This window comes from Corvus kubaryi, unplaced genomic scaffold (genome assembly GCF_017639235.1).
Source record: "Corvus kubaryi isolate FWS band 111438036 unplaced genomic scaffold, C.kubaryi_AGA036_p1.0 68, whole genome shotgun sequence".
Classification (NCBI taxonomy): Eukaryota; Metazoa; Chordata; class Aves; order Passeriformes; family Corvidae; genus Corvus; species Corvus kubaryi.
This window is the reverse complement of record NW_024582056.1, coordinates 17,320,656-17,345,557: the sequence shown is the minus strand read 5'-3', so window position 1 is coordinate 17,345,557 and position 24,902 is coordinate 17,320,656. Positions and strand designations below refer to the sequence as shown.

General features: G+C 38.9%; 1 protein-coding gene across 17 annotated transcripts in view; it reads right to left on the bottom strand.

Annotated features, from left to right (window-relative positions):
* Positions 1 to 24,902, bottom strand: part of LOC121674511 (poly(rC)-binding protein 3-like) — a 520,331-nt gene that overhangs the window by 319,856 nt on the left and 175,573 nt on the right. The window lies entirely within an intron of this gene.

The window sequence follows — 24,902 nt, the reverse complement described above, 5'->3', positions numbered from 1 at the left end:
TTGTAAAGATTCCTCAAACTGATCTTAATACAAGTGTTTGTATTGTGTTGAATAGAAAAATGTCAGGTAGTGGAAAACATGATCACTGTCTCATAGTTTTATAAAACTGGTTGTTACAGCAAGATATCCCACATAAATGACAAACACACCAATATTAACTTGCATTTAGATTTAGCAAATCATTTCCTATAGCCCAGCAAACTTGTTTAAACAGAATCCAAGCAGAAGCCAATTAAAGGAAACATCCAAGGACAGAAGGGAAATGGTGCAGTGAAGACACAGTGTCCCCCAGCCACTGGTGCTCTTGGCCACTGCACCTGGGCCTGGCAGTGAGGCCACAGGGAAAAGCAATGTGCTGTCAGCAGAGGACATAGCACCACTTTTATTCCCAGCACAGAGATCTCCACAGCTTCCAGATCCCCAGAACTACTCAAATGTATTGACCCAATTTCCAACTGCTGCCCTAACTAAAACAACTGGGAGAGTTTCTCACTGTGTCCTCCCCAGGGGCTCAGCCTCTTCTGAGGTGAGCATCTGCCCCTTGCCTTGAACGCTGGTGCTCATTACAGCAACAGGAACGATAATGCTGATGGAAGAGACACTTTCTGCTAAAACCTGAGAACATAAATACACCTTAAATTGCTAAAGCTGTTAAATAAAATAGGATATTTCTAAAATTCAGAGTACTTTCATTTGCCATCTTGTTTCCAAGTCTCTGGGATTTACTCTTCTACATTTACAAGCTTTCCTCTGCAAAAATAATGGCTACATGTTTTGGGCTTTTTGAACAAGTTAGCAAGGGTTCAAGTGTTATCCTCATCCTTCTTCGATTTTGCTGCAGGGGAAGGAAGGGCAAGCCTTGTGTGATCTGCAGTAAGGAGAAATGACCATTCCGAGTGTGGAACCTTGAGGACGTTACCTGGGAGCAACTCCAGAAGACCCCACTGTTCGTAAGCAGTGCCTGGTGCATGAAATGATGACTCCCTGTGTGTTTCAGCATTTTAAATAAACAGGCATCTGAGCTCTTCTCACCTGGCTTGTTTTCAAGCAGAAAATTAGGTCCCAGCAAAAGGGAGAGGAAGCACTTGGTAGGAAATGGAAAGGTAAGGCAGGGGCAAATTTAAAACTGTCAGGGGAGGCAAAACAAAACAGGTAAAAATTTGTTACTAACTGAGGAAAAAATAGATATGAGAAAAAAACCCCAAACCAAAGCAGGTTATATGTTAAATTTTGGATCAGTTTTCTTTCACAAATATAAACATTACCTTTAAGAGGCTTTTCCAGTATATCTATCTGGACTTCTGCAAATTCAGAACTGTCATAATAATTTGGGTTTTCTCCATGTTATTTAAAGGTTGTTTTCCTGACTGCTAGACATGGACTCCTTGGACTCCAGAAGTTACTGACTTGCTGCAGAACTGCTTCAGAAGATAAATTTTTGTTCAATATTAATTTTCTTTCACTACCCCTATCTGGAGAAGTGGCATTGTTAAATGAAATGGTCATGGCTCTAAAATAAATAAAATGTGTTTGTAAGCAAGAATGTTCAAATAAGAATGTACACTTCAATTCAAATGTAAAAAAAAAATAGAGAAGGTAAAAACAACAGCAGACAATTATGTCAAATTTAAGAGGAAAGAATGTGTCTTCTTGTCCGAACCACTGATAAAGGCCACTTTCCACTCAGACGTATAAATTGACAGTAGATAAGAAAGCAGCTGAAAAGAATGTGCATTAGATATTAGATTTTTTGCTGAGAAATAGAAATCCTGCTACTCTGTAGATGATAGACATAGCAAACACTTCAAACGGATCTCATCTTACTATACACACATTTGTGACCTGTTGTTTCCACAGGCACTGTTACCAGATGCAGCAATTTTCTGGTTGGCTTTTCCAGCTACCTCAGAAAAAGATCTTCCTTTTCAATCTGCAGAAGTCCAGGAAAATGTACTTTTAGCATGCCAAACTGTATGCACTTTAAGCCCTGAATTTGCAAAAGCTTAAAAGAAGTCTGAGCAATAAAAGCCTTCTATAATTTATTATTTTTCCTAGAATGTGGGGGATAAAATGCACAATTGAAAGACTTCACACAGTTATATGCAGTTGCACACCCAGCAGCTCTATTGCTGACAAAGAGGTCTTGGTTCCTTTGACTTCCATCTCAAACAATCTTTGAAAAAGTGCTCAACTATCACCAAATTTTGTATAAACTACCTCCCCGCACAAAGTTAAAGTATTACAAGAGGGTTAAGTATTTTTGCTTCAACAGCTTCATCACAAAATCTATCTCCATTTAAAAAAAAAGAAGTTAGTGCATATGAATGTAAGTTTCTTACTTCTCGTTTCCTTGAACAGTCTTGTACCAAAAAATTTGCACAATAGGTTGTTTTAATTTATTCAGATTTACACAGAAAGATTTCAAACACGTTTTACCATCTCTATCTTTCAGGTAACCCAGAACAACTGAAGGGAAAATGTGTTTTCTTCCCCTATTTGGTGAATATACATTGATTGAAACAGAAGTGAAAGTAGAAGTCTTTATTTATGGGCTCATCAAACATGGTATGCTTTAATCTGATTCAGAAAAGAGCCTGTAGATGCTACAACGTATTTGAATGCATGATGGCACAGGTAAAAATAAAAAGAAAAAGTAAAATCGATGAGGTCCATTTTAACCGAACACAGTAAAATATTTCCTAAAAGAAATTGAAATGAAAAAAGAAAAGTCTAAGTTAGGAGTCTTCCCATCAGTATTAGATTTTGTTCTGTACTGAGGTTTATGTCCTTGCTGACAGCTGGCAGGTAAATACATTACTGCAAGCAACCAATATACATCCCTTGATCAATCACTACAAGTCCACATCAGGAATTTAAATGTTCACACCTTCTTTATACAATAATTTTACACCTGCTGAAAATATCCATCTCTCCATGCTTTCTCTCCACAATCCTTTCTTTCCTTGAAAAAATAGTTTCATTACCCAGTGAAAATTTTATTAGCATAATTTTTAAGGCTATAGGGTATCAAACAGTCATTCATGATATCACAGATATAATAATACATCATTCATCCATTGGTCACACACATTTTGACTGTGCCTGTCAGGCAGGGATAGGTTTAAATATTACAGAACCTGAAAGTGAACAGCTTTTCCATCTCACATGTAAAATATATATGATTCCAAAGCCTGAATTCCTGGATGATATACTGATACCAGGATCAGTTGGCTTTCCACATGGGATTCATCTGCAAGAAGTCTCAAATCTTGTCAGCATAGGCATTCTAGGACCTCCATTTTCCACAGCGGCATATTTTACTATTGTTACCTAATAGAACAAAAGAGCTCTCTCCTGCCTCTGTAGCACTAAGAAGTGCTGTTCCTTGGTCATGCTTGCTGAGCCCTCTGCTTGTGCCATGAGCAAGAAGGATTACTTCAATGGGCAATGACTGCTCTCAGGAGGTTTTAAGACTAATTTCAAGCTTCACCTATGCAATCAGATCTTGCGTCATCTGGCAGGTATTCAAGAGCCCAAAATGCCCACAGCCATATGTCTGGAGCCTGTGCTGAAAAGGATGTTCAGCTTTTTGGAGTGAAGTTCTTGCAGGAACTGAGATCCACCACTGAATGCTTCTCTCTCCCCTCACATTACTTATTCACCTCCTAAAGCAATTTATTGGTTCAGCAGGAGAGCAGGTAACTCCCTACCTTGCAGAAAGGAGAAAGGACAACCTAGTTCCCTTCTGTGAATTCACATGGCCTCTTTAAACTCCTCACAAAGCCCCACTGGGAAGCTGCTCTGAAGCATTTTCAGGGCTCTGGAGTGTTGCTCTCCTTTATGAAAACGCTGACATTATTGCTGTGTCTTTTTTCAAAGATTTTGTCACAGTTAAGACAGGCAGAGCTTCCCTTCTGGGCCTATCAGTATTTCTCTGGGCTGTCAACCATGGAAGTTTCCAGCTCTAAAAGCACAAGATAATCTAAAAAAAGAGGCATTTGCCTTAATTGCCTCTTACTTTCCAAAAGTTCTTAAATTCTCATTCTTCACCAGCCTGCTAAAACCATTCATCTGATGCTTTTCTTTCTTCTTTTTCTCATTTTAATAGTACTGATTCCGTTTTTAGCTCTGCCCCCTCATACAAATGTTTCCCTGCCTGAAGTCTTATGAATTCTGCTTGGACTTCTTAGCAGGACTCCCTCATATGAAATAGGAGACTTCATTTTTCTCTTTTTTAACTGTGCTGCATCTACTGAGCTAACAACTAAGGGATGCAGCCTGGTTCCTTTGCATAGGAACTGAGATGTCCCATGTACCCACATTGTAACTCATTCCATGAATCAAAAAAATTATCAAGGACCAGCAAAGCTAGGAAACACGATGCCTATGTCCTGAAGCAGCTCAGTCGGGCAGCTGGGATGAGCAAGGGCTCCTCAGGACCACTGCTATCTCCATAGAAAGCCACTTCAGGCTATATTGACTTCTGAAAACAAGTACAGCACAGACACACCTGCCATGGATGTCGATGGAAACCACCTGGGTCCCAGGGAGATTTATTTCCCTAGACTTCAGACTGCAAGACCCACCCTAGAGTTCTTCCAGAGCTGGCCCTGGAAGCAATCTTTCCACACATATTTGGATGTGATCTGTCAGATGGGAGGTGGCTCCCTGTTGGCCACTATGGGTAATGGTGCCAGTGGGTAGCACTGCCTCCTGCCCTGCACCAAAGCATTGCCACCTTGGGGGAACACAATCCCATGCCCTTAACAGATTAGCAAGAATGGGGATGTGCACTTATTCTCAGCTTTAGTGGTGGGAGAACATAATCAAAATAATTGGAACTGAAAGTACACCCACACTGATGCTTCAGATCCATGTCCCATATTCTCAGGAAGAAAGCAGGATGAAGGGGAGTTTCTTCCTTTGTATCTCATATTTTTTCTGTGAACATTCAGAGAAAAAAAAGATGAAATGCAATGGTCTGATGAAGCCTTAGTATACATTAATTTATTACAAAATAGGACCAGATATTCTGTGTTTTGAGGCAAACTAGTGCATGGAAAATGATGATTCGGATAATGTAGCATGGTTATGGTACACATAGAAATTCTAAACACAAGTAGGTTTAGGGTTTTTTTTAATGTCTTGGCTTAAGCGGATTCTGAATATCCTAAAAACACGCTTCTTCTCTATACTTCGTGTACCAGCCTAATTAATTCTATTTTGAAACCCATAAATGGTTCACATGTGTTTTAACACACAAATTCTAAGACAAACAAGGTTTCATGTGTCTCAAATGCTTATGTTTCTTGATGGAATATTCTTGCTGGTCCCACACCCCCTTCTTCAAGATGATGATTATTAAGATAATCTTTAGTAAGACAAAATTTGGAAACAAGACCTATACAAAGTCAGGAATTTCTTACTGTCCTTTCCAAAAGAAATTCACTCCAGGATAAAGATGAAGAAAATCTGGCATCATTAATGTAAACCCTTGTACCTTGGACTGAAGAAGAAGGTGCTTTAACCTGTATGCTGACCTGCCACATGAGTGTTATTCAAAAAGCAAGGTCAGGTCTTTAACATCAGAACAGAGTTTTTTGTTTGCTTTTTAAACATAAGTGACAGTATAATATAAACCAATTCATGAGATCAATATTGAAACCATTGGAATAATACGTATCTCTTATCCCTATCCACACAGCAATTTAGTCGCTCTACGTCCCATCATCAAAATGATGGTTTTGATCTCTGTTTTTTCTGAGATTGGCCCAAAAGGGAAGAAAAGCTGAGAAACCATGAGAAGAAAATGCAATGCAAAGATTTTAAAAGATTTTCTAATATATTACAGATGTGATATCCTTTCTAGAGTGAAAGAGAGCTTTAGATACAATCCAAGTATATTTCTGTCCTCAGTTTACAAAATCAAATTCTTCACATCCACAGGGCTCTTTTCCACTATTTTCCCAATCTGATTTATGAGGTCACTAGTAACGATGATTACTATTAATAATTATGGTGCCATAAAAATATCATTAACTTTATTTAAAATTAGTTCAGTCTCTTCCTTTGTCCTATCTATCCTCTGGCTTACATTTGCATTGGTTAGTATAGAAAATGAAAAGAAAAATCAGGAATCTTTCCAAGCCTAAGGTTGGAAACTTAGGTTTGTTTCCACTGAGGATATTTTCTAAGATTAATTGTGGGTTAAGGTTGGTTACTCTATAATTTCTCTCTGAGAAGAACTACATAGATGCACTAGCAAGTTATAAAGCCAATAAAATACCTCACAGAACAGAAAGTTTCACAATACCTTTCAGGCATCACAGACATGTTTGTGATCATTAGGTGGTTTTTCATCTTACGTATTTTGAAAATTGTAGGTGAAAACCTCAGTTATAACAACCTTGGTGACAAAAATCCTATTTTTTTGGTGCAATTTTAGACAGCTACAAGATGGACATTAGAAAGACTTTCCATAGGTAAAAGTGTTTTATTTTGATTAGTGTTTTCCAAACTCTTTTTTTCCCAAAACGAATTTGCAAATTTTTGCTTGTGCATAAATCCCACGTCAGTTACTAGTGAGGTCATAGCGCACCACTGCTGCGGAGCAATGAGAGCACCATGGTAAGACCCAAGTTCAGAACACCCAGCCATTTCACTGCTTTCTGGCAGTATCCTGGGGGGATTTCAACATTATGTTTAACCTCACAGTACTCACACGCTTTGGGATACGGAGTTGTAGATTTTTGTTGTCAAATCATATTCCATAAACTTTAAGACAAGCTCTGCCAGCCCAAACATGAAGATCTAACTATAGAAAAAGCATGGAGATGGGAGATGTTGAAAGAATGCAGTTCTTTACCTCATCAACAATTTCTGGCAGGTTTCCATTAAAACTTCAAAAACATGCATAGCTGAAGGTAAATCAAACAACATGTGTGATGCTACTGGGAAAGGTCTGAGTTTGCAAGGATCACTTAACAAACCACAGCTTATGTTCTGTGTTGCTAAGGAGAACTCCAGAGTAATAGATTATTCATTAAATAAAAAACAAACAAACAAAGAAACAAAACCCCCCAAAAAACAAAGAAACAAACAAACAGAAAAATATGTTAATTGGAACAGGAGTCATCAGAATGAACACTGTGTGAACATACATAGTAAAATCTGAAACAGGTAAATCTGTTGTGGGCATTCTGGTGAAGGTGCTTAAAAATCCCCACTGGGCATCTATATAGTTCTACTTCAAGCCAATAAACATTTGTTGTCCTTTGATTATGTACCTTTACTGTTCCTGCTGAAAAAATATTATTGTTTTTCCATTTTTTTTCAGTTCATCTGAAATCTGCTCATTTTTCCCTTCTTGTTTTAAATATTTTGTACGTCAGAAAAACTAGACATACAAAAGCTTCCCTGATCCCATGCAAATTCAAGTTACTATTCAGAGAAGTTTAAGTTATGACTAGTTTGTCTTTTCTTGTGATTCCTATTAAATGAGAAAAAAAATCCACCACATCTACTAAAAATATTGTTCAAGACATGGCAAGCAAAACATGATACTGTTCCGAATGACTTCAGACCCAAACCTTTTAAACCACTTGAACACTTCAATATGGAGTCAGGTTGTCCCACTGATTATTCTATGTGATAGAACCAAAACATAAAATTAAATGTCGCAACAAAGTGAAAATTTATGCATTCTGGTGGAAGAGCTTGCCACTGCACTGCAGTCACAGTCATCACCAACACTATGTTTGACTGGGCAGTGTTCTTTTCCCCTAGTCCAAGCAAAGTAGAATATTTCCCAAGAAATCACCCTACCACAATCTGTTTTGCACTTGTACCTGTCTGTCTGCCTTGTTCTGTAGTCCCAACTACATAAAGGCGGTAAGAGAGCTATTATGGCTTAACTCCAGACAGCAACCCAGCCCCTTGCAGTCGCTCATTCAGTTCCCCTAGGTGGGAGAGGGGAGAGAATTGGAAGAGTAGAAGTGAGACCACTGGTAGGTTGAAATAAAGACAGTTTAATAGCAAAAGCAAAACAAGGAATTCTTTCACCACTTCCCATGGGAAGGCAGGTGTTCCATCCATAGGAGAGGTGGACTCCATCACACACAACAGTGACTTGGGAAGAAAAATCCTATCACTCTGAACATCCCCTCCTTCCATATTGTCCTTCCAGCTTTATAGGCTGGAGCATGATTCCGTATGTATGAAATGTCCCTTCAGTCTGTTGGGGCCAGCTGTCTTGTCTGTGTCCCCTCCCAACTCTTTGTGTACCCCCAGCCTCCCCTCTGCTGGGGTGGGGTGAGAAGGAAAAAGGGCCTCAATGATGCAAGCACTGCTCATTGGGAACATAACTATCTCTATATTATTCTGAAAGAAAAATAAACCTTTATATCCTTTATACTATGCTACTCTCCACTCAAGTATATTTTTTTCTCTCAGTGTAGAAATAAAAATACTCCAGGCAAACAAAATTAAGGAGATGATTTGTTTGTTGTTTCAAGTTTCATGACTACATCTCTACTGTGGAAGCCAAAATGTTTCAAATCTCTTTGGAGCCATACAAAGCACTAAGTACATTTCCCACACCTTTTGTTGCAGGTTTTCCATTACTTAACAAGAGTAAATGAAAATAGGAGATACATTTGTAATTTAGTCTAGTTCAAAAAAATGCATGTACAAACGGGTGTTTGAGCAAACAGAACAAAACCAATCTGAAGGACAGTGGGCGTAAATTGTTCCTAAATACCTTGTGAAACACTATTCTTCTGAGGTAAGAAAACAGGAAACTGTAAGGATTTTAACCACACACTTCCTGAATTTTGGTAGTAGTAGTTAATGACATGGTATTACTTATGATCTTGTAGTCTGCTAAGCAGCAACAACTAGAGTTGAATCACCACAGCACGAGTGAGTTGCAGGAGATTTACACTCTTGCAAGTGCAAATGTTCAATTTAAGTTAATTCTTTAGTCCTGAAAGTATCATTCACTCCTGTGGGTAACAATGCATAAATATCTCTTACCATCATTACTAAATCCCTGAACAGAGACAGTGAGCATACATCTGAGACAAATTCAGAAAAGTTTGACTGCATCCTGAGGTGCTGGCAACCCTCATTATTAGTCCACCTGTAATTTGCTTCAGCAAATTGCTCTCACACATATGCAAAGACACACACAAATATATGTGTGGTTTAACTACCTCCCAAAAGTGCAACCAAAGTCATCTGTGGACACACTTAGGCTAAGTCAGGTACCAGTAACCAAACCACTACTGCAGCAAAGCTAAGCGTGAGCAGCAGAGCTCTGCCAGCAAACCCCAGCTACCTTACAGGGAACAACACTGCTGTCACTAGATCACAGCCCCAGCCTGCCCTAGCTGATATTGCTCCATGGAGCTGGATTGTGCAGAGACAGCTGGAATATCTTTGCATATGTGCATCCTTCCACCAAGACTTTTTTCCTCTGCAGCAGTAAGGCAAGTGTGTGCTGAGCAGAGAAATGCCCATAGCTTGTATGTGTGGTTTCTCAGTTTTCATGCAGACCAAGCATCCTTACCCATTCCCATCAAAATTGACTACAAGACAACCAGGGATATAGAAAATTTGTTTGATGATGAAGTTCTGAAATCTGATCATGTGTCAGTGACACAGATTTTGTTTTGGATCTTCTTAAAAATGAAAAGACCATTTTTGGCCTTGTGATGATGATGAATCTGGTAAGTACTGGGATGGGGAGAAACTTGTATCTCTATATTTAACAGGTAATCAGGGCTATCAAGGGGGCAAATCTCTACCACTTAGAGGAATGACCTAGTGAACCACTGCAAGGACCCCAATTCAGCATAAATTTATGTTGGAAAGAGAGGCCACGAAATTGCAGGAATGGATATAAGTACCAAGGCCTAGATATGGACATATCACAGTAGGGAATGAGGATGGTAGGAGATTTAACTACGAAATACAGAGTTGATAACATGGCTTGCATAGCAGCTTATCATTTATTTGGTTTGGGCAGTCCTCCAAAGTCACAGAAAAGTCATAAACTGACTTTAAACAGTGTAGGTATCTTCAAAGTTGTTTGGTGACTGCACACAGCAGCTAGACAAGGGATGGGAATTTATTCTCTTTCCCCAGCCCTTTAAAGAAAAACTGCCTTTCATATTAACATCTCCCTGGTTGCAAATGACAGGCAGATTATCAGAAGTGAGGGTTTCAGGTTCTTGGCAAACCTCAAGGATTTGTTTCTTTCATGATTCCTAGGCACACTCTGAACTTACAAGTAAGTACAAGTTTCAGTGATGAAAATGACAGCATGATCCCCTCACCTCAAATAAGTAGAGCAACAAAAGAAAAGATCTTCAGAAATGGGCAAGTATTTCAGTGGAAACCCATCTGACAGCTCCAATAAATGATTACAGACACCTGTAGCTCCAATAAATGATTATTTGACATGCTGCTGTTGACTTTCATTAGCCAGCTATTCCCCTCAAGACATCATGCTAATTTAAAGATTCAGTCTTATATTTCTTTCTTTTTTTACCTGATACACTTCAAAATCATCCAAAAATACTTTAGGACTGAACATTTATGAGGAAATCACAATCTTACATTCAAGTTATGTACTTATAATCCTTCATTTGGAAAGTTCATAAATAGTTATAAAAAATAAAAGTAATTACTCCCAACTATTTATCATAAAGCAAGAAAAAGAGAGGTCTAAACAAAGTGTTTGGATGCTTTTTAATGTGGATTCTTTGATTTTGCAAAGTTTTACATGTGAATTTCTGAGAGCATTAAAAATTAGTATTATTATATATCAGGGATGAGCTACTTGGCATTATAGGAAGCTAACTATTCATCAGCTTCATAGTGCTCTAGGGTGTATTGCTCACCTACATGGTACACCTGACTGCTAGGCTTGATTTTTCTTTTTTAAGCTAGCAAATGAATAAAAAAGCCCACATAAATCCGACAACCCTCAGTTGGATAAATTTCTCAGAGGTTTTTATAAAGAGAGTTTTATTCCCACTAAGAGCTGAAAGAAACACATACCTCATTAAATTTTTGCCAGATAAAGAGCCTGTCCCCTCTCCTGGCCCTCAGATTTATCATAGAGGCAACTGCTGAGTCAGGCAGAAAATGATATTTCAAAAAAAAATTATCCAGATTCACTGGAAAGAAAAAAGAAAAAGAGTACAGAGACCTGCAGGATGTAGTAAAAAATGCATAGCTCTGAATTTGAATCTCTCACTTAGTAGCACTAGGGAAAGTTTCTAAATATGAAGAAATAAAACATATTATCTCTGCTGCCCTTCTGGAAGCATATGCACACAGGTGTGGTCAGAGGCTGGTATTTCTACCTCCTCATTATTTATGTTTGGTTTTTTTAAAGTCCATATGGAGGTTCTCACAAAAATTCCTATCACCATGGAAGGACAAAGTAACTACAAGCTCAGTAAAAACACTCCTTCATGACGCTGTATGATGTCATTGTCCTCTCTGAGGGGCACTGGGTGGCAAATTCCCCTCAGATGGTTTTAAAGAGTTTCAAAGTGTTGGCTCAGTAACCACTTCTCAATGGTGATGCTTCAACCACCACTCTTCTTTGAAGCATCTTTTTACTAAAGGCTGTTACCGCATGGAGATCACCAACTGGCTTTCATCTAGTTTCAAACCTGGGATGTGGCATAGAGACAACTGCTCTCTTTTGATTTATGATCTTCACCTGCAGAAGGGCAAATGTGCAATGAATGAACATGAATTTCAGTCTACCAGCCAATTCTCTGGGACTGTCTCATTTGGTTGAAGTAGCCAGAAACCCAAAACAAGCTCAAGAGCACCAACCTCTCCCACTGCGGGGTTTGCTCGCCATGCCCATGGGGCTTCTTTCAGGAGGGAGAACTCAGCTGCCCTGACCAACTCTTTCACAAATGGCAGAGCAGGCTGGGATTTTCCTAACAAAACCACATCCACGTCAGGAAGAACTCCCTACTAACACCCAGCCCCAAGCCAGCAAACGCAGTGCCTGACAGCCTTCAGGCCCCACAGCCACCCCAGGGGCAGTGCTGCCTCCAGCTCCCCCATGAGGAGACATTTCAACAGGCAGCCTACACCTTCCATGGTTCTCCTTGCACCCTGGGCACCAGATGTGCCAACCTGGAGCCTCCCACATGTGACCTTGTCCCTGCCATCCCCATCCCCATCTCATCCTCTGCCCCCATGATGATTGGACACTTGGGACATGCTGTCACAGGCAGCCAAACTTACGCCTCTCTCCCACTCCAAGCAGGCTTGGGCCTTGCACCCCAGGGTGGGTTCTGAAAAGGCTGGTCTGGGAAGGATCCTGCCAACTATTTATTTATTTATCTATTTAAAATTAAACATTGTGATCCTGATATGGGGTGGAAGCATTTTGACACTGCAGGATGGGAAAGGTGGTTTTCTCGTTCAGGTCTGTCGCACACACCTTCCCAGGTTGCATGTCCCATCCCCCCTTCACTTCAGCCCTGTTTTCACTTCATAGTTAACACCATCTCTTCTCCTGATGCCTGGACAGAACATAAATATTGGAAATAATTATAATACTTACTGACTCTGCAGTTAGTGCCAAGCAAATAACCCACCGTAGTGGCATTTCTCCTACTTTAGGCAGGACATGCCAGCCATTGTTATTTAATGTCATGGAATATTTAATGTTTCCCTGTTATTTGTTTCTCTCTCAGTCTTACCAATGTGAGGAAAACGGAATTTATTATTTTTATACCCAAAATCTGATTTCTGCCCACCATCTGCAGAGCAACACAAGAATACATCAGAAGGCGAGGACAGAGTCACTCGGTGACAAAATAAACCCAAGGATATATAAATGCAACTGGATGTGAATTTTTGCACCTGTAAGCATCCTTTCGGATAAGTTAAATATGCTAGAAGGTGATTGACAATTTTCATGATTGACAATTTTCATTTTAAAGACTGAATAATTTAAATGCAGGGCTTCTCCTCATCTAATACGAAGTGCTGAGTACAGAATCCTAAACAAACACTGTCGAATTTAAATCTGGTCGGCACAAAATCTGAAATGGAGGAAACCGTTTAACCCCACGTGAGCCTGCATGCTCTGTGACTGCAGTACCATCTGGGTACTGGAAAAGTGGAAGGTTCATCTACTCCTACTGCAAAGGAAAAAGGGATAGGGCATGTTAAACACATCTGAAACAAAAGCCAAGGACAAAAATCCCAAACCCTGTAACTGTACTAGTGTTAGATGATGACCTCTGTTTGCCTTATCTCTCATTACAGCTAATGTTAGCAGGAGACAAATCCAGAATGCTGTGCATCCCAAGAGTCACCATATTCCTAAAAATTGAGTAAGAGCCTGATGAACCTTACTGTCACTTACAGAAAGCCTCAGAAGAGCTTCAGAGCTACAGGAAAATAGCGGAGCAAATCCTTTAATTTGTGAAGGAACCTACATGCACATGGGTAGGCCAGCTATGTTCAGGAATTGGTTGGTGCCAAGGAAACCAAGGGAGGTCTTCCTCTGTTGTCCCAGACCATTCTATGCTATGTGAGCTGTTATTCCACCTCTATCAGCAAGTCCTTCCCTAAAGCCCATGCAGATGCCAATATTTTCATCTGCATTTCCCAGCAATATTTACAGAAATTAATTTTCTTAATTTTATCTGCTAATTAATCCTAGGGGTGCCTTATATAGGCATTTTTTAACATCATAATCACTGTCATCAGCCAGTAATGTACTAACTCCGGTGGTGGCATGCTGAGAGTTGGTCATCTCATTCTGTTTTGTTTTATTATAAAACTGGGGCAAACTGCTGAGATCTCAGATTACTCTGAGTTTATATTTTTCCTTCTCCATCTTTTCTCATCTCTGCAAGACTCTTGCAATTCTGGCATGCTTTTCTCAGTCAAAGCACCTCAGCCTTCACTCTTCCAGTGCACTTAATACAGGCAGTGATAAAACTAGATTTTACTGGCCTTGTGCTGTGTTTTAATGCAAAACACAGATTGATATGCCATGTTTTTTTTTTTTTTAAAGAAAGAACGTTAGTACTGTAGAGAACAACCCAACTACTTGTTATACTAGGATTACCCTTTTAGTTTTAAACTTTATGACAGCTTGCTTAAACACAATATTGCTATGTTTTTTGCAGCTTTACAAAAAAATGTATCTAGTAGAGGCAGCTACTCCTACTATGAATGACAAAGGTGAGAAATATGTGGTTCTGGGCAAGCTGTCCAAATAACCCTAATTGCTTTTTTGCCAGATGTCATTTCACAGAATTAACTCTGACAGTCCCATTCCTGCGCCTTTCTTTCCTCATCTCCATCAAAGTGACATTCTTTATAATCTAGCTATGATTAGCTAGAAATAGCTAATTTCCACAGATATGTTTTGACAAATGTTCAGGAGAGGGTGTGGGCAATCATACAGTTTCTCCTAGGTTATCATTCAATTTGCAGCCACCAAAGCGCTCCCTATCCTCAGTAAGAAAGAGGTACAAGACTGGTGATTAGACTTCTTTTAGGAAAGAGAATCAATTTCAGCCAATTTAACCTCCTAAATTAAGATATGAACTTTTATTTTCTAATTTTCTGTCCAGGCTACTAATGTACGCCTAAAGAACATTCAGTTCTTCTTCAGGGTGAGACAAAAAAGCTACTGCTCAATTAAAATCATACTGCCCTAAGATGTTGCATCAATGTCTTCTTAAGACATGATCACAAGCAAAACTATTTTGTGTTTGTGACTTCTAGAAAAAATAGTCTGTTCTTCCATCCTGATTTTCATATAAGCACATCAAAAAGCATGAAATTCTTCTGAGGATCAGAAGATTTCTAAATATGAAAAGTGACTTACGTGCACATCTCTAATACTTGAAATATCTCCAGCAACTTTAAAGCACATATTTAATGAATATAATTACTGCTTAAATAACTAATACATACAAAGTATGAAACATTTATTTGATTATGAGATTTCACTGAAGCCAATAAAGCTTGTCTTTTTCTTTTCACAATGTGTCACTACATTTTTCTTCAGTTTCTAAGCCAGATGCAATCTGGCATGACAAAAACTGCTGGCTTCCCAGACACAGTCTGATAAGCCAAATTCCATGCTGATTCAAACCCTGCTTCAGTGGTAGCATGTGGGTTTCAAAGGCAGCATACAACAGTTGTTGCTGTTGAGAAACTTCTGAAGAGACAAGAAATGACTGCAGCCAAAATAAAATTGAAGATATCTGGGATTTCTTTTATGCAACAAGGATCTTGCCCATTTCCATCTTTGCATTAATCGACTGTATATGTTCTTCTGTTTGTTTTCTTTCTGATAGTACATGAATTCATAGTGACCAGTTTCTGCTTTTGTTGTTGCTGTATCAAACAATTTAATTTCCATGCATAGAGCAAGTTCCACTGTAAAACAAACAAGGAGAAAAACAGACAAACAAAAAGTCTCCAAAATCACACAGACAACTTTCCTTCTGCATAATCCTAAACAGAACCAATGCTTTCTAATCCTGCCTTCTTCCATTGCTGATAATGAACAGTGTGGGGGGGTTTGGGGGTGGGGGGTTTGTTTGGTTTATTTTGAAATGAAATTAAAATTTCTGTTTTTGCTGTTATAATCTGGACTAAAGTTCTTTTCTCTGGTACAAATATAACATAACAGTAAAACAGATTAATGTGCATAGCCTTTGTCTCTCTATTTCAGCTGTGAATCTGATATGCATTGCCACTGATGCCAACAGAATTACACAGATTCAGACATACAAGAATAAAAGACAGAATAATCTAAATATAAATTTGGACCAAAAATGAGGCTTACCTTTGCATAAAAGCTTCTGATAGTATTGCAATTGGCAAAGCACATCTAGCTAAATATGCATGGGTACAGATAAATATGTATATTGGCTATTCTTGTAGCTGCAAAAATGTGGATAGAAATGAAACCTATTTAACTCTGTAAGAAGAGAAAGCAAGTGGGCAAATCAAATTGAAATCAGGAACACCTCCACAAAAATACTCTTTTGCATCATAAAACACTCTTTTATAGACAGACACTCATGTAGGCAGACTTACTGAAAACTAGATAATATTGCTTCTGTCAGCACCTGATGCAACAGCAACATGTGCCTGTTTATCAAGGAAGATTATTTTCCCCAGTAAGTTAATGTCCTCAATTATAGTTTGTCATAAAACACTGTTGTTAATATTTACTCTGAGTAGAAGAATAGCTCTGATTATGTCTTCATTCATTTGATTTTTCTCTACACACATGGTCCACATCGGCTTACTTTGTTTGCTGCTGATTAACAGAGAACAAGTCTTGGAGATGGCAGTCTATTTTAAGCATATGTTTTAGAGCAACTAAACAAATCTGAAAAAAAATGAAAAAGTCAAAACTGTGGTATTTCCAGGATCTATAACAGAAGATCCCAACAATGCAAGATGAATCTTCAAGTTCTCTATTCTGGAGTCATGTTGCTCAGCTTAATCCTCGAACACCAGGGCAGGCAAAAGACAAGGGTGAGGTGTAAAGCACCGTGTTGTGGGAGGGTGAGAAAGAAGGGAAGAGAAGAAGGCGATAATCCTCAGAAGTCCTAGAATAATAATCCAACATCTGCTCAGACGAAGCAGATGATAGGACTGCAGCTAATGCAGTTGGTGAACAAACAACCCCTTAGATAACCCATTTTTATTCCCACCCTTCCTCTATCTCTTAGAGGAGCAATATCTTCCAGTGACATTAAGAAGAAGGAATCACCAACCCATCCTTTTTCGAGTGTTCTGGGGGGACCCACAGCAGGAGGATAACTCTTACTCATCTCAGTAGGGTATGCAGTAGCAGAGGACATTAAATATGTCCTGGGTGCTCTTTGTAGCAGCCTGAGAAGAAGACAGTGGCAAAACCTTAAATTTTACTTCCTTTTGGTCTTGTCTGACTATTGCTAGGTATACATGTATATGCTGGGAATGGAGAAGAGAAAGGAAACTTATGCATTATGAGCCTTTAAGACTATGTCCCAGAACACCATACAATTTAGAAGGAAAGGCAGTGCCCCTCCCAAATGGTAGTTCCTTTAAATTCAGAGGCTCACCATTCCAGTTGGATACAGTTCAGATGGACATTAGACTTCTATCTCCACCCTCCTCACCATGTAAACTATTTCATTTAAACGTGCTGAGGATATTACGTAGCACCCTTTGTGCCTAAATTTTCAAAGCAATTTCAAAGGCATTATTTTCAACTCACACACAAGAAAGGCAGGTAAAAATAATTAAGTGATCTGTCCAACAGCTTCTCAAACTGCACCTGCTCTTGGTACAAGCCAGTCAAAGCTGGGCACATCTATGTGTGACAGAAAGTCAGATGCAGATAGGCAAGGTAGGCTTGAATATGCCAGCAGCAGCACTGCTGGCATTATAAAGTTATCAGCACAGCGCTCAAGACTATGCTGAGAAACAGGGAATGGCAGCCCCCAGAGCACCACTCTAAGACAACCATGCTGGGAAAATATGCAAGCAACTTTAGCTGTGGGCATGGTGCCCGCATAAACCTACACGTGCTTAGGCACAGCACTGATTTGACTGTAGGTGGAGCTCAAGAATACCTATCCAGTCCTGCATTTAGTGGGATGAATGCCGGCTGCACTCACCCTCGCTCCCTCTCTAGAACCTTCACTAGCCGTACATCAAAAACTAGCACAGCAGTTTTTAATTGAAATGGCTACAGAGGGTCAAAGCCACTGAAGAGTATATTCAGAATAATGAATACCTGACTGTAAGGATGGACTATTCTCACTCCAAGTTACGTAAGAGTACTTGTACCCGTCCGATAATCTGTTCACAGAAGCAACCGTATCTCCCAGAACTCCTTTCTTTCCTTGTCCCCACCTAGACTCAAGGCCGTTTCCTGCAAACCATGGGGAAACAGATTACCAGGGTCCCCCTCCCCCAAGGCCAAACAAAAAAAGGACTACTAACCAAGTCTCTGTTTTCATTTATCCTGACTTTATGGGAGCAATACTGTGTACTTTAGGGGCCATATACCATGAGCAGAACTAGATAAGCAGCCCTTGCATTTGTTTCATTCACTGATACCAGATAGGAGCAAAGTCATTAGAAACATTAGCTTCTTCAAATAATGTGCTCTCTCATTGAAAAGTGAGATTTTTAGTAATCCTCTTTATTGTTAATTGCTAATATTTAACCTTTCAAATCTGAACAAATTTCAAAATAATTATTATGTTATTGTTTACACATGTAAAATAAAAACCCTGACATGTAAGGAATCTTACAGGTAATCTATTAAATATTTCAAATAGCATTTATTAAAATAAGTTTCTCTGTTTTGGTATATAGGAGCATACATTTCAGGTTCTGCTCCAAATGATACCTGTTGTTGTCTCTCAAGAATGGATCCAAATACTGTTACAAGTTTCTCCTCTACATTGCTATCTGAGCACAGCTGAGAGCAAAATTTTGTGAATGGGCTAAAAATGCAACTTCACAATGTACATAAGCTGGGATCATAGCTCCAAAGGCAGGATCAGCCAGCTGCAAATGAAAGGAATGCTGTACATTGTCGGTTTTGCAGTTTGTAACACAAATATGGCCAGAGTGTTCCCACCTGACAAAACTGAGCACTTGTGAAATCCCTATTAATCTAGTAGTACCATTTAGGATGTAAAGCCAACATGCAACTGGCCCAATCCTGATTCCATTTAAAAACGGGGTTAATCTATATTAAAGCCACTAATGGATATAAAGGGATTCTGGATTTACACCAACATAAATAGGACCGGGATATGTCTCTTGTTGAGGATTTTGAAGGGCAGATGACTGCATTATGTATTTTTATTTTAACTGAGTGCCTGAAATGATTCACAAAGCTAGTATCCACTAGAGATTAGTGGACACATGCATGATCCCATTTTGATGGTGTAGATGGTCAGGAGTATTATTCTAAGAAGTGCTGGAGAAAATTATGAACTACACAAAAAGTAAAAACTTGGAACTTATGTAAGTAAAACAGAAACAGTGGTGGCTGGGGAAATCAGAATAGCAAGTGCAACAGAAGCCAGTAGAGAACAGCATCAAGTTAATGATTTCTCATTTCTTACATACTTCTGACAAGTTTCTAACAATTTCACAGAAGTTGCAGCATCCTTTGTGACATAAACAATTAACAAAGCCCAAGGTGGGCATAACCACAGAACCAGCAGCAGAAGGAGGTGGATTGCTAGCAATCCACTGCACACTGGTTGGTGCAAAGGAGGAAAGCCACACTGAAGGAATGAACACTGCAGAGTGTTCGCTGAGCAGACTGCTTGATTAGCTCTGTAGCAGTGAGTGGGCAAGCCAATGCCACCAAAAAGGTAAACAAACACAGGAAAAAAATCTCAGTACCTGGAAAGTGAAAAGGTGAAAGTCCTGGAGGTTCCACATAGAGTCCCAAAATTAAAAACAAAACTGTGACATTCAAAACTGGAATTGCAAAACAGCCCTCAGAGAGTAGCATCTCTCAAGCTGTTCTCCCACAATATAGCATCCAACTGTGTTGTTGCTGTTATTTTCTACAGGATTTTTCTGCATGCATTTAAAATTTGTTTAAACATTACTGGCTCAAATAAACACACACAGTGCTTTTTAAAAACATGTAAGGGCCAGATCACAAAAATTCCCCCTTTTTTCTACCCATACACCATTTACAACAGAGACACATTTTATGACAGAGATCTGTTTTGCATAGTAATTACCTGATTTTGAAACTCTCAATTTTATAGAAGTTGGCCCAATAGCAGGAAATTCAGAACTAAGCTTAGAAAAAGTCCTCAGAAGTACACCAACTCATAACATGGTTTGAGTATATTAAAGAAGAAGATAAACCCCATCAGTTCAGCAATATATGCAAGACATATATAATAATATTACATTTTGGCAACTCTGCAATATCACTGTTTTCCCTCTTCCTTAGTGGCAAGGATTCCAGGGAATCCAGTAATCTTTATGATTAGAATATCCTATTTTCTAGTTTATGCATGCCAGGACCAGCACAAGGTAACCAAGAGCAAGGAAGGCCAAGGAGTGGGCTTAGAGCATAGTCACTAGCAAAAAAAGTCTCTGAAGCATTCCCTTGTATACCAAGAGGGGAAATGGGAGAACAAACCAAGAACAGGAGTGGGAATTGGCAGGAAATGAGCCTGGCACATTAGCTGAAATGCTATCCCCTATGTAATGCTAAGTGGAGCATTTATCTGTGCAACTCTTCAAGTCTTGCTTTTCCCACTACACAACAGTAGCAGCAGGACTTCCATTAGCCCAGGACTGGATCCTCCTCAAAGCCTTCTCAAACTGGAAACACATACTCATAATCCTGCATTTTTGTTATGCAAAATTAAGTTTTCATGAGTCAAAATGGAGACACTCAAATCCCAGACAAGTTGCCAGTAACTGAATTAACAAAGCATGAGCTGGCGCAAAATAAACAGCACCTCCCTCACTGTCTGCAAAAATCCCTGTTCAGCATTCACTCCATTGTAGTCTGTTTGCAACTATTTTTATGCGTTTTCTCTCTCCTGCCAACTTTAGGCACTAAGATTGATCTGTACAGTCTGTTAAATATGTGCTAACTCATCAAACTACATGTTTCGTGCAGACACTTCCATTTTGAAAATGCTTTCACTGAAATTATTTTTTAGGAACAAGAAAAGCAAACTAAGACAAATATCATAGTCTAGGAAGTGGGAAGCCCAGGTTCAAGTGTCTGAGCTCAGTCTCAGTGAGTGATACAGAATGCAAAACTATATTGAATTGAGCAGAGAGAAAACCTGAGGTAAGGTACCCCATACCCTACCAAACAAGGTAGGATATCCCCTTACCACAGACCGAGCTACTTTTCCCTAAACCAAGAGTCACATACTTTCTATTAGAAAAGGGAAATGCATTGACATTCAGACAAAAAAAAAATCTTAAAATTGTTTAATTTTCCCTCTGGTACCTGAGAGAAATGGAAATTAGAAGTCTTGGGGAATGAGGTAAAATAGAAGCAGCATACCCCAGCCAGCCAGCCAGAGCCTGCCCTTGCGTTGCCAGCAATGCAGATGCACACAGACTGACTCTTTCATGCTGCTTTTTCTATCCCATGTTATGCCAAAACACACAGACGTGAGATGGAAAAAACCGAACCAAAACAAAACTGAAAAGATAAATCCTTGGGTTTGGTCTTGGTGGTGAAGATCCATTAGCTTTTTATCAGGCTCAAAAAGAGAAAAGATCATTAAAAATGAATTTTTAGAGTAGTCCTCAATAACTAACCACAATTGAGGTGGAAATTCTAGTTGGGAATGAATTCATTGAAAACAATGAATACATTTTCACATTATTTAAAATGCTAAGGGGAGCTGTAATTGTCCCTCAAAGCACCCTGACTTGAATAAATCAAGTTAAATATATCAAGGGAGCTGCAGTATCAGGGGGGATTTTTTTAACACCTACTGTAATCATAATTTAAATGACAGGAACAACTGACCGAAAAAACAATGTGGAGTTGAACAGCCTTTAAAAATCATTTCACTTATCAACCACTGACACATCATGGCCATCACTTCTATTTCATCCACTCTTCAATAGCAACAGGTTGGACAGACAAAGTAAAAGAAAAATAAGCAAGGGAAAATTCAAATTGTACGTGTTTGTGTTCCCAATTTTGCAGAAGTCAGTTGCACTAGGCAGCACATTTTATTTTCTTCAGGGAGCATAGTTTTTTATCTAAACTGAATCAAACCAGTAAAATTAGTATAACTTATTAGGTATCTAGATACTCCATATGTCAAAATCATATTTTTTCTATTGTAAGAGGTCTATATCAAACATGGTGCAAAAGGCCAGTTTGCTAAGACTAAAATGAGGAAGACATGATCCATAAAGAATCTCTTCCTACCCTGAGTTTTGAGTGGAAAAAGCCCAAAAACACAAAATCAATTTTGCATTTTTTAAAGATACTAAGAGTTATCATTGACATCTAGGGGGAGAATTGAAGGCATAAGGATATGGATCAGAATTTACAGCTTGCATTTTTTTTAAGAAGGAAAAAGAGGAAAAATAAGTATTTGGTAAAGATCCTATTCTTGAAAATTCTAAAGATCACTAGCTTTGTTAACTTCTTCAGTTTCTAACATTTATCTGGTGAAGTACAATAAGGACACATTTTCCCACAGTTACTCCAATGTGAGTCCTTTATAGGAGCTACTTGGACCTACTTCAGTTGAAATAAGGGGGAAAAGAGCATTTACTAACTACATAAAAAGATAGCCCTTTTCATACTTTTAAAAAACAAAGTCACAAAATAATTGAAAAAAAAGGCAAAAAAAGCATACAGGAATTAAATCCAAATCTGGTATCTGATCCACAAGGTTTGCTAGAAGACCTACTTAATGCTGCAAGCACAGTCTCCAACTTCGATGGGAATTGCAGTGGTTCTAAGCACCACTGAACATTAAGCTATTTTTAATTAGTAATAATTTATGAAAGTGCAGTTTGCAAGAGGTACTGAGTCCCTCAAATAAACTTGAGCTGAATTCAAAGTGCATCAGATATGGGAGCAGCAGGTACCACTATCATGCATAATTTATCATAATGGTACTTCTCCAGCATCCAGCAGTACCGCTCTGCGGGCTGCTCCTGCAGGCAGCTGAAAGAGCTGCTGAACAAGTGGCCTCTTAGAAGGTTTTTGGGTATCACAGTTCCCCTGAGCTAAAAGCTCACTGCGCAGCTGGTGAGGACAGTAGAGGGGCTTTTCATTCCTGTTTGATATCGTTTTGGCCTCTGAATTAAAGACAGAATTTGTGGCGTGGGTGTCATATGAATCCTCTTTGAACTCGGAGTTGAAGTAGAAAAAGGAGTAATTTAAGTAATTCCCTGGGAATATAAGCCACTTTCTGCACGAGTTATTAAGACTTTTCAAGTCACTTGTAGAACCCAGCTGGAAGTAAAATCTGTCCTTCTGGGAGATCTTTTTATTGCTAGTGATGCTAGAAAAGACACTGAAACCTTCTGGGAAAACCAAAAGTAAAAGTCTACTGGGAAAGCGAACATATAATGCTAAAAAAAATGCCTCATGACAGCAGTTGTTGGCAGCTACGGATAACATTTGTGAACAAAAAACATAGAGGCAAATGTTGCAGCATAAAGCACAGATTCTTTTCATCTTTTTCACACCAGTTTGGATACAAATTTTGTCTTGGGATAGTGTAAAAAGCAGAGTAAGAAACAGCAAAGATTCACTAGCTTTAATTTATAAAAAGATATTAATTAAACCAATTTTGCCTTGAGATGGTTTCTTCCAGTACGACTTTCTCCTGCAGTAATTTCACTCTTTGAGCCAAATCAAAGTATGGGGTAATTAATCCTGTAAACTAGAGACCTTATTCAGCGTCACTTGCACAGTCAAAACTCCTGCTGAAGCCCCAAGGAATTCTGCATAATTAAGGCGCAAAGAGGGCGGCTCTCAAGTTGCATCTAAGGAAACCTGGCTCGAGATGGGCTCTCTTGAATTATGGTAGCTGGTTCAGAAATATTACCAGTATCCATCTCAAGGATGTATTGCAAATCAGAATGTAAGGTTTGGTAGATCAAGCTAACAGGATGACAAGCAGTAGGTAAAAGACGACTTTACAAATGTTAAAGGTCTCTTTTGGGAGAGATCAGCCCTTTCCAAGCATGACAGAATCTTCTGAATTCAAGTCTTAGGAAATGCTGCAGTCCAAAGGGGGATAGACCAATGTACCTGCCAGCTGTTACTTTGCCTCCTCACCACTGACACAGGCAATTGTCTGAGCCAGTGCCTGGACATTTTACCTCAGTAAGTTGACAAGAAACAATCTTTTGGTTTGGTTTTTGAGTAAAGAATAAAAGCCATCATTGTCTGTTTTGCTGGCAAAGCGTGATGGCTGAACAGTAAGTAGCAGAGTCAAAGCAAGAGAGGAGATTAGCCCAGATAGCAATCTTTGGATGGAGGAATAAACAGGATTACCATCTTAGATGACAGCCAGCTGTTGGAGTAGGTCAGTAAGTTTTTGCAACCTGAGAAGCTACTTCAAACAGTAGGGTCTGCTTCATGAGTGTCACTGTTGAAATGTCACCCAGAAAAAGTTAGGAGGCTGGCTTAACCTCTGCAGGACAAGCAAAGACATGGTGATCTCTTGACTCCTCTGTGCACTTTTAAAGAACGTGTCTCCTGCTGATCTTTCATTTGAAAATTGTATAGAAAAAAAAATCTTTTAAATAATATCCTTTTAATTTGAAGAATTTTCATTTTAATTCTGGACATAGAACAAGTTTGAGACGTAAAATGAATTTCAGAGCAGGCACACTTCAATTCAACACAGACAGAAATGAGAAAAATAATAAAGGACACCCTTTGACTAGTCTGTAATAAACAGGCTTATTCTTATATCTGTATAGAGTACATCTGTGCATAAATGGAAGAGAGATGTCAAGCCTGCTCAAACACTCACAAGACATCTAAATATATATATATATATAAAAAAACCCCACCAAAATCCAAACATCCCTGAAGCTGAGAGCTTCTCTATCTAATTAACTTTCAAAAGTATGAAACACATAAGCAATATCAGATATTTCAGAATTTTAAGTCACTGAAACAGGTAAAAGACTGTATTTAAACAGTAAATTTAAAATTGAGGTTTTTATTAGCAGGGAAAGACCTGCAAAATTTGGCCATGCATAAGGAAAACGTACAACGGCAATTGGAAAGTGAAGAAAGGTCTAAAGTTGTGAGGATAGTCCTTCAGGTGTCTAAACACATCCTAATAGAAGGAAGCTGTGTCAGGGGGAGTTCAGATGGG